A 9,967-nucleotide genomic window follows, 5' to 3' on the forward strand; every position below is an offset into this window, starting at 1 on the left:
ATTACCAATTCGTTAACATACCGCCGAGCCATTTTTTATTAACATAATGACACGAGCTCTTATTGCCGCCCGCGCTACTGAATCAGCTGCTTTTTTTTTGGTACCAACAATTAAGAATTGTTTTCCCTTACTTGCTGCGTCAAAAAACTAAATCACAAGCTTCTGATAAAAACCGAGCATTCTAGTAAGATTTGTAATATGAATACCCTTACGCTTGCAGATATATAAGGTTCCATTTTAGGATCCATTTCTAGTACCGTGGCCAAAATGAACTCCTGCTTCCATCATCTCTTCCAAATTATGTTCCAATATCTTTTTGTCATTTATATTTATCCCCACACTTTTTTTTCAAAAAAAAAAAAAAAATAGAAAAAAAAGACCAGGTATCGTGAAATAGAAATAAAAAATTGTTCCGATGGAACCTTCTCTTCTACCGAAGATTGGCCATTGATACATGATTAGACCATTTTTTTCTATTTATTATTCTTTTTTTTTATTATCTTTCTTTTACTACCCCCAAAAATGATCGCATTTAGGGGTAGGGGGATGAATCCGCTCTTAGGAATCATTAAATTTAGATTGTTCTGATGTATCGCATAAATTCTTTGAAATGAAAAAAAAGAATTCTCTGTGGTGGAACAAAATATCTCTCATTTCGTCCTCGAATAAATTTTTCTTTTTTGATTCCAAGGTAATCTTGTTATGTTGCCTTGGCTTTGAACGGTGCATTATTCTTTTAATCCGGTACCAACGGGTATCATTCCCCCTAAAACAACGTTCTCTTTCAGACCTTTCAACCAATCTATACGACCCCGGAGAGCGGCTTTTGCTAAAACTCTAGCAGTTTCTTGAAAACTTGCTTCAGATATAAAACTTTGAGTATTCAGAGATGTTTTTGTTATTCCCAATAATAGAGCTCGGTAGCAAGTTGCTTCTTCCAAGGCACGGCCCGCTCGTTCGGCTCGCAACAATCCAATTAGTTCGCCGGGTGAAAAAACATTAGACATTCCATTTTCTGAAACCAAGACTTTTGATGTTATTTGACGCACAATAATTTCTATATGTCTATTATGGATGTGAACTCCCTGGGATCGATAAACTTTTTGAATTTTATTAACCAAAGAAATACGACTTTGCGCTATAGTTAACTCGGCACCGATCAAGAATCCCCAAGGAATGCCGAGAATTCTTGTTATATATCCGTTCCAAGTGTCAACTCTCTTTCTAGCTTCATCGATATTGAATCAATTGAACGCACTTCTAATACCTGTTCTACTTTTGGAAGACCTTGTGTTATATCACCAGATCTCGATTTTTCATATATAAATGTAACTAATATATCTCCTTCATAAAGTATTTCTCCATAATGTCCATGAACAGTTGCTCCTGGAGTTGCCAAATAAGGGTTAGCCGATCTTATTCCTACAGAATCCATTTGAATAGTTAGAACTTGACCCGATTTTAAGTGTGGTGCATTTTTCGTTTGCACTATACATACATTTTCACAAATAAATTGCCCAAGACTTATTATTGGAAACGTTTTTTCATAATAATTGTGATGGATAAAATGCCAATTCAAATAGAATGGATTTAAAACGATATTACTGCATCTATCAGGTTTATAAATTCTCTCATTTTCGTCCATTAAATAATATTTGAATACTTGAAGAGTTTCCTTTAATTTGTCAAGTTGCAAATTATTATTCATTAAGATCTGATTATGAGTTATTAAACGAAAAAATGAATAATAATTTGCAACTTGAAGGGCTATTCCTAAAGGACCAAACAAATTCTTAATTGGAATTATGGAATCTATTTGAATTTTTTGAATTCCTTCTTTTATCCCATTGTAATATTTTCTATCGTTGAATGGTCCTATTTGAAAACAATTAGATGATGACAAAATTATCAAAGATCGACATTTCTCATTTCTATTCAACAACATACGAATAGTTCCGTGATTTTGTCTAAGTGATTGTTGAATTTTGCCTTCGAATAAATAGAAAAAAATGGATTGATAAAGGTCCGATCCGACTCATTATCTGAGATCAATCCTGAACTGGACGGATCATTTCTTTTTCTGATATATGAAATATGAGATTTCACTAAGTCAATTCTTAGGAAATCCCTAATCAAACCATTTGTACTTACTTGAACAAAAGAAGCGTGGGCATTTTCGATAGAAGAACTTGTTTTGTCTTGATCCCAATTCAAGACTAAACAAGTCCGAACTAATTGAATCCTTGTATTAGAAATTCCCGGAATTGATTTTCCATTTCCAGAAAGAATATAATTAATAACTTTAAGTTCCAGATCATTTCTTTCCTGGAACCTATCTTGGGGAAAAAGTTTTACTAAATGGATACCGTCCGCTATTTCATATAGAATTACGGGTCGAACCAAAACAAAATACTTTTTTTTGGTAATTGTGATCCATTGGACATAGATCCAATTTTTCATTTTTTTTGCTTCCTTTGAATTTTGTTTTACCGTTCCGGATGGTATCAAGATGGCACTGTGTCGGGATATCTTATCCATCTCTCCAGTAAAATAGATATCCCCGGAAAATATTTTTACTTCAATCTTTTTTTTTTCTTCTCCATTTGGACCAATCCACCTACTCGACTTCTATATTTAAAGTTATTGGTGTATCTACTCCAACGATACTATTGTTCCGTATCATTATGGAAGAAGATTCGGGTAAAATATGCACTTCCTCGGGAATGAAAAAAAATCGATCTACTTTGATTTGGTATTTTGGCTTAAATTCTTTAACTCCTTGATACTCAATTAAAAAATCCTCTTTTTTAAAAATGGAATTTATTCCTATAGTCCTATATTTTGTAATTCCTGAACTCTGCGTTCGGTATTGAGGATCATCGAAATAAGCAAGAATACTATTCTACGAAAAATACCATTGATTGGTATTTCAATCGAGATACCGGAAGGGGACATTAGTTCTTTGTCTCGTTCTTGAATCGATTGGAATGGAAATGGAATGATGAATCTATTTCTTCGCCTCTTTGCTAATAAATCCGAAGTGTCATGGAAAATAGCAAGATGTGTAAAATGACAATAATCCATACATATGATTTGATTCAATATTGAATAATCAGGAATCCTTCCTTCTTTTTTACCAGAAAGATTGAAACTAAAGAATTTATGTCTTACTTGTTCATTACTTACTAAAAGGTTACAAATATTTCTTTCTCCAGTAGAAAGAGAATGAATGTTCATTTGATCTTGATCCTTGCGGAGTGAAAAAGAGACTGAACCGACCCTGTACGACTTCCTGATAATATCCATAAATGACTTGTTTTTGGTAAGATATGGACATTACTATATCTAAATTCTGATGCATGGTATACATCGGTACTCCAATGCATTTCTCCTTCTGAGTCAGAATAAACATGTTTTCGAACCTTTTCCTTCAAATTCAAAGTGTATGTTCCCGCACGAATCTCAGCAATCACTTGTTCCGATTTTACATATTGATCATTTTGAACTAATAAAAAACTTTTTGGTGGAATAATCACATTATGTATAATATCGTCACTTTCAATAGTTACATACAAGTTTATAGAACATAGAAAAGCAGGATGCCCATGACGTGTACGTGTAGGATGAACCAAATCCTCATTGAATTTAATTTTTCCATTAGAAGGCGCTCGCACATGTTCCGCAGTACCCCTGTGAATACTCCACCGGTATGAAAAGTTCTTAATGTTAGTTGAGTACCCGGTTCTCCAATAGATTGACCCGCAATAATACCTACAGCTTCTCCTAATTCCACTAAGTGGCCATGAGTAGGACTTTGGCCATAACATAATCGGCAGATCCAAGATGTATTCCTACAGGTAAAGGGGGTTCGAATAGATATTGGTTGTGTTTGAAAAGTTTTGAATCGATTGATAAGTCCAATTCCAATATCTTGATTTCTAACAGCAATGCATCGTGAACCTCTGTATATATCGTCTGCTAATACACGACCAATTAATGTTTGTATCAAAATTATTTCCGGCATCATTCCATTCTGGATATTCACCGAAATCCCTTGAATGGTACCGCAATCTGTTCGACGTACAACAATGTGTTGAACCACTTCAACAAGTCTGCGTGTAAGATATCCAGCATCCGATGTTCGTACAGCAGTATCTACAACCCCTTTACGGGCTCCGTAGCAAGAAATGATATATTCTGTTAAAGACAGTCCTTCGCGTAAATTGCTTTGAATAGGTAAATCAATCATTTGCCCTTGTGGATCCGACATTAATCCTCTCATACCTACTAATTGGTGTACTTGAGATGCATTTCCTCTAGCTCCTGAAAAAGACATTATATGGACTGGATTCAAGGGGTCGGTCATCCTAAAATTAGGATTCATTTCTTGTCTCAAATATTCACTAGTAGCATACCATATCTCAATGGATTGTCGTAATTTTTCTACCGCATGTACATTCCCATAATGATGATGTTTTTCCAAAATAAAAATTTGTTGTTCAGCATCTTGAACTAGCCATCCTTTAGAAGGTATTGTTAAAAGATCATCAATTCCTAATGAAATGGATGTAGCCGTAGCTTGACGGAATCCCAGAGTCTTTACTTGATCCAGGATGTGTGATGTATATGCCATTCCGAAGTGGTTTATTAATCTGCTAATAAGTCGTTTAATGGCAGTTCCACCTATCACTTTATTGTGAAAGACTAGATTGGCTCGTTCTGCCATAAGTACCTCCATATTCCACTCAGTGGGATTCGGTTCGACAATGGATTTGAGTCAATGATTGGAAAACTTCCTTTTCTTTATCTTGATTCGCGTAGAAATTTTAAAACTATGATCCTAGTTGAACCACGGAGACCTGAATTCCACACTGGTAGCATAAATTTACTTATCTTACATATCAACCATCTATATGATTAGATATACTGTATGAATAGGTCCGGCAAAAACCTTGTATAGCTTCTTCAATTTCTCGATAAAAAGAAATATGACCAACAGTGGTTCGAATGTATATACAACGAATTTCTTTTTTTGTACTTCTTACTACTAGATAATGCCCATAAATTTCATGATAGGTACCCAAAGATTCGTAGTGAACTTCGATAGGAACTTCTCTTGACGAAATAATGCGTTGATCTAATCGCCATCGGAACCACAAAGGACTATCGAAATCTATTCTTTTCTGTTGATAAGCTCCAATTGCATCATAGGAATTACAAAAAAAAGGTTCTTTTTTTTTCGTATACTTATAGTTATTATCTCGAATTCTTTCATTTTTCGAATTTCTGCAATTACACGGATTATACCTATTTGAACAAATACCTCGACGATTCCCGCTCGTTAATACGTAAAGCCCAATAAGTATATCTTGAGTTGGTACGGAAATGGGATCCCAATAGCTGGAGATAAGAGGTTCATATGAGAAAACATAAGTAAACGAGCTTCTGCTTGAGCCTCCAAAGATAAAGGCACATGAATAGCCATTTGATCCCCATCAAAGTCTGCATTGAATCCCTTACAAACTAATGGATGTAAACAAATAGCACGCCCTTCTACTAAAATGGGTTGGAATGCCTGTATGCCTAATCTATGCAGAGTAGGGGCTCTATTCAGCAATACGGGATGCCCCCGCATAACTTCTTGAAGTATTTCCCATACAATCGGTTCTTTTTCCCGAATTTTACTCTTAGCAATTCCTATGTTCGAAGCAAAATGTTTTCGAATTAGACCACGAATTAGAAATGTCTGGAAAAGTTCTATTGCTATTTCGCGAGGTAATCCACATCGATGTAATGAAAGTGATGGACCTACGACAATGACAGAACGTCCCGAATAATCAACCCGTTTGCCAAGCAGAGTCTCGCGAAATCTTCCCTCTTTGCCCTCAATTATATCGGAAAATGATTTGTAAACCTTATTATGACCGTCCTTCATTGGTTGTCCGCGGATTCCATTATCAAGAAGTGTATCCACGGCTTCTTGTACCAATTTTTCCTGACACATTACTAATTCTCCTGGTGTAGATCTACTTGTTGTTAATAGATCGATAAGAGTATTATTCCGATAGATAACTCTTCTATAGAGTTCATTAATATCCGAGCTCATTAGCTTACCCCCATCTATTTGAATAATGGGTCTCAATTCGGGAGGAAGAACTGGTAAGAGACATAAAACCATCCATTCTGGTTCTATATTTGTTCGGATAAAATGTTTAGCTAATTCTATGCGTCGAACCAAAAAATTCTTTCTTCTTCCAACTTTTCGATCTTCCCATTCATTTTCATTGTCCATGGATCCCTCTTCTCCTAATTCTTTCCATTCTATCAACGAAGAATCAATAAGAATTCTCAAATCCAGATCGGCTAATTGTTCTCGGATAGCACCCGCTCCACTTGAAATTTCTCGATTTCGAAATATATCGAAACCTTGGGTAGAAAAAAAAATAGGTATGCTGTGTTTCCAGGATTGTATTTCATATTCGAATGGACCTCGTAATCGTAAGAAAGTGGGTTTTTTAACTACGGGCCTAGCAAACGAAAAATTTGGATAGGATCCAATCCAATAGGATCTCCCCCTTTCAAAATCGGACGTGAAGGTTTCCTCTCATCCGGCTCAAGTAGTTATACCAAATAAAGATAAAGCAAAGGGTTTCCACTTTCAAATTCTATAAAACCCCTAATCTAAAATAAAAGGTTTACTCTTTACTCAAGTTCTCAATAAAGACTAATCAACATTTCATTGATGCATTCTTTTTCTTTTTTTATATTTTCTGAATTATTTATCCAATTCTCAATTACGACAGAAAAGAAATGAAATGTAAAATTCTTGAGTAGTCTATCCCCCTTCGAATGGGGAATCCCCTAAAATGGAATCATTCATTAAAGGGAGTATCCTGGAATTCATAAGGGATTTCCTTGTCTATGTATCATTCCATTTGATCTTTTAGGTCCAGACGTCACCTCGACGGTTATGCTATGATGTCCTTAAGCCTATATGCGATAGATAGGCTTCTGCAACCATGATATATTTGCTTATTAGAACATAATTTCAGTTCTTTCTAAAAAAGATGGAATAGTGAATTCCACAAAAAAAGTATTTCTTTTTCTTTCACGAGATACGTGCAGCTAGAAATTCATATTTATTTGTTACTGAATCGACCATAGACCAATTCCCTTTTATTTGGGAGTATTCAATACATCCATAATTCTGAGCTTCATATTACTCATTTCAAGAGACATGTCAGATTTAGGGCATCCCAATTCAATTGAATGGAATGACAGTTTCTCATTCGGAATCTGTACAATAGGAATTTTGATCAAATCACACATCGCAGTATACTAGACCCTCTAATTCTTTAAGAGGTTTATCTAAAAGATTCGCGATATAACTAGGAAGCCGTTTCAAATACCACACATGAGTTACTAGGCATGCCAGTTTTATATAGCCCATTTGATATCTACGTATCCGAGAATCAATAAATTCTACTCCGCATTGTTCACAAAATTTGGGATCGTCCTTTTTATCTCTGATTACTCGATAATTTCCACAAGCACAAATCCCACTTTTTATAGGCCCAAAAATTCTTTCACAAAATAATCCATCTTTTTCAGGCTTATTGGTTTTGTAATGAAAAGTATAGGGTTTTTTTACCTCCCCAACTATCTCTCCATTAGGTAGGATTTTTTTGCCCAAGCACTTATTTGTTGAGGAGAAACTGATCCAATTCGGAGTTGTTGATGTTTATACTGATCAATCATAGAATAAAAATTCTGATTCAGTTCAATTAAGCTTCCTTCCTATAAATCCGGAAGTTCTTCTCAGATACAAGGAAATGATTCAGTTCCATAACCAAAGATCGTAGTTCTCGAACGAGCAATCGAAAAGATTCTGGAGCATCCGTAGGTTTAGGTATTGTTCCTCCAATGATCGTAGTACCGAGTACTTCTTGGCGAGCTTTAATATGATCCGATTTATAAGTAAGCATCTCTTGTAACATATGAGCAACACCAAATCCCTCCAGGGCCCAAACTTCCATTTCGCCTACCCGTTGTCCTCCCCGTTTGGCCCTTCCTCTAAGGGGTTGTTGCGTAACAAGTGCATAATGTCCACTGGAACGTCCATGTATTTTATCATCAACTTGATGAATTAATTTCAAGATATAAGGCTTTCCCATTAGAACAGGCTTTTTAAAAGAATTCCCTGTTCTTCCATCAAATATTCTGCTTTTTCCCGGATCCTCGGGTTCAAATATCCATGGATTCGATGTTTGTTTACTGGCTTCATATAATTCAGAAAACACTAGTTTTCTCGAAGCCTCTTGTTCATATCTTTCATCAAAAGGTGCTATTCGATAATGTCTATCTAGCATACTTCCCGCTAACCCGAGTGAGGATTCAAATATCTGTCCTACATTCATTCGTGAAGGTACCCCTAATGGATTGAAGACCATATCAACGGATCTTCCGTCTTGCAAATAAGGCATATCCTGTCTAGACAAAATCTTTGAAACGATACCCTTATTTCCATGTCTCCCGGCCACTTTATCGCCTACTTTAATTTCACGTTTCTGTAATATATATATACCAATCATTTCTGGATTATAACTGGAACCCCCTTTTTTTTGGATCCATCTCACATCAATAACTCGACCCCTACCGCCTATAGGTAGTTTTAGACAAGTTTCCTTTGAGGTGGATACCTGAATGCCAAGTATAGCTCGTAATAATCTATCTTCCGGGGAATACGAGGATTCTTTCGCCATTTGAGGCGTTAATTTACCCACTAAAATATCGCCCGTTTCGACCCAAGATCCCAGGATCACAATTCCATTTTTGTCTAAATTTCGGAGTAAATGGGCTTCTAGGTGCGGAATTTGATTAGTGATTCTTTCAGAACCCTGGCTTGTCATATGAGTCTGAATTTCATATTTCCGTATGTGAAAAGAAGTAAAAATATCTTCATAGACCAAACGCTCACTAATGAGTACAGCATCCTCAGAATTGTAACCTTCCCATGGCATATAAGCTACAAATACGTTTTTTCCCAAAGCGAGTTCGCCACCAACTGTAGAGGCACCATCCGCTAAAATTTGTCCCCTTTTTATGTATTTACCTTGCTGAACCTGGGGTTTTTGATGCATGCAAGTATTTTTGTTGGAACGTTGATATATAGTTAATGGAATGCTTAGAGTAACCCCATTTCCAACAAAAATGATCTTGTCAGTATCGGGATAAATGACGTTTCCCTCGTATTCGGCTATAGCGGAAACCCCAGAATCTAAAGCAACTTGGCGTTCCAATCCAGTTCCAACAATGCATTTTTCGGACCGAGAAAGCGGAACTGCTTGACGTTGCATATTAGAACTCATTAAAGCTCGATTCGCATCATTATGCTCGATAAAAGGAATGAGGGAAGCTCCAATAGAAAAATATTGGAAGGGAAAAATACCTCGAAGATGAACCTGTTCCCATGCAATAGTAAGAAATTCTTGACGGTATCGAGCTGGAACAATCTGTTCTTCCTGAATATCTCGATTTAGTGCCAAAGAATTTCCTGTTGTTACCATATAGTATTCATCTCTATTTGGTGATAAATAAAACATGCGTATTCTTTTGGATCTCTCAGAGATTTCATAAAATGGACTTTCTATAGACCCCCAACTACCAATCCTCGCATGAATTGCGAGGGATCCAATAAGTCCAACATTGATTCCTTCAGATGTGTCAATTGGACAAATACGTCCATAGTGACTAGGATGGATATCTCGTATCCGAAAACTAGCAGTTCGCCCTGTCAATCCTCCAGGGCCCAAATAACTCAATTTTCTCCCATGAACTATTTGGGTCAATGGATTGGTTTGATCTAAAACTTGAGATAATGGATGTAATCCAAAAAAGGATTCATAAGTAGTTGTTAATGGAGTTGAAGTCACCAAATTCTGAGGAGTCGGTATCAATTTATGTCTAA

General features: G+C 36.1%; 1 pseudogene; it reads right to left on the minus strand.

Moving 5' to 3' along the window:
• LOC113865965 overlaps nucleotides 1-6,536 on the minus strand; it is an 11,627-nt pseudogene extending 5,091 nt beyond the window's left edge.
• Nucleotides 6,537-9,967: the final 3,431 nt, after the last annotated feature.

This window comes from Abrus precatorius, unplaced genomic scaffold (assembly GCF_003935025.1).
Source record: "Abrus precatorius isolate BTA unplaced genomic scaffold, Abrus_2018 Scaffold0, whole genome shotgun sequence".
Taxonomy (NCBI): domain Eukaryota; kingdom Viridiplantae; phylum Streptophyta; class Magnoliopsida; order Fabales; family Fabaceae; genus Abrus; species Abrus precatorius.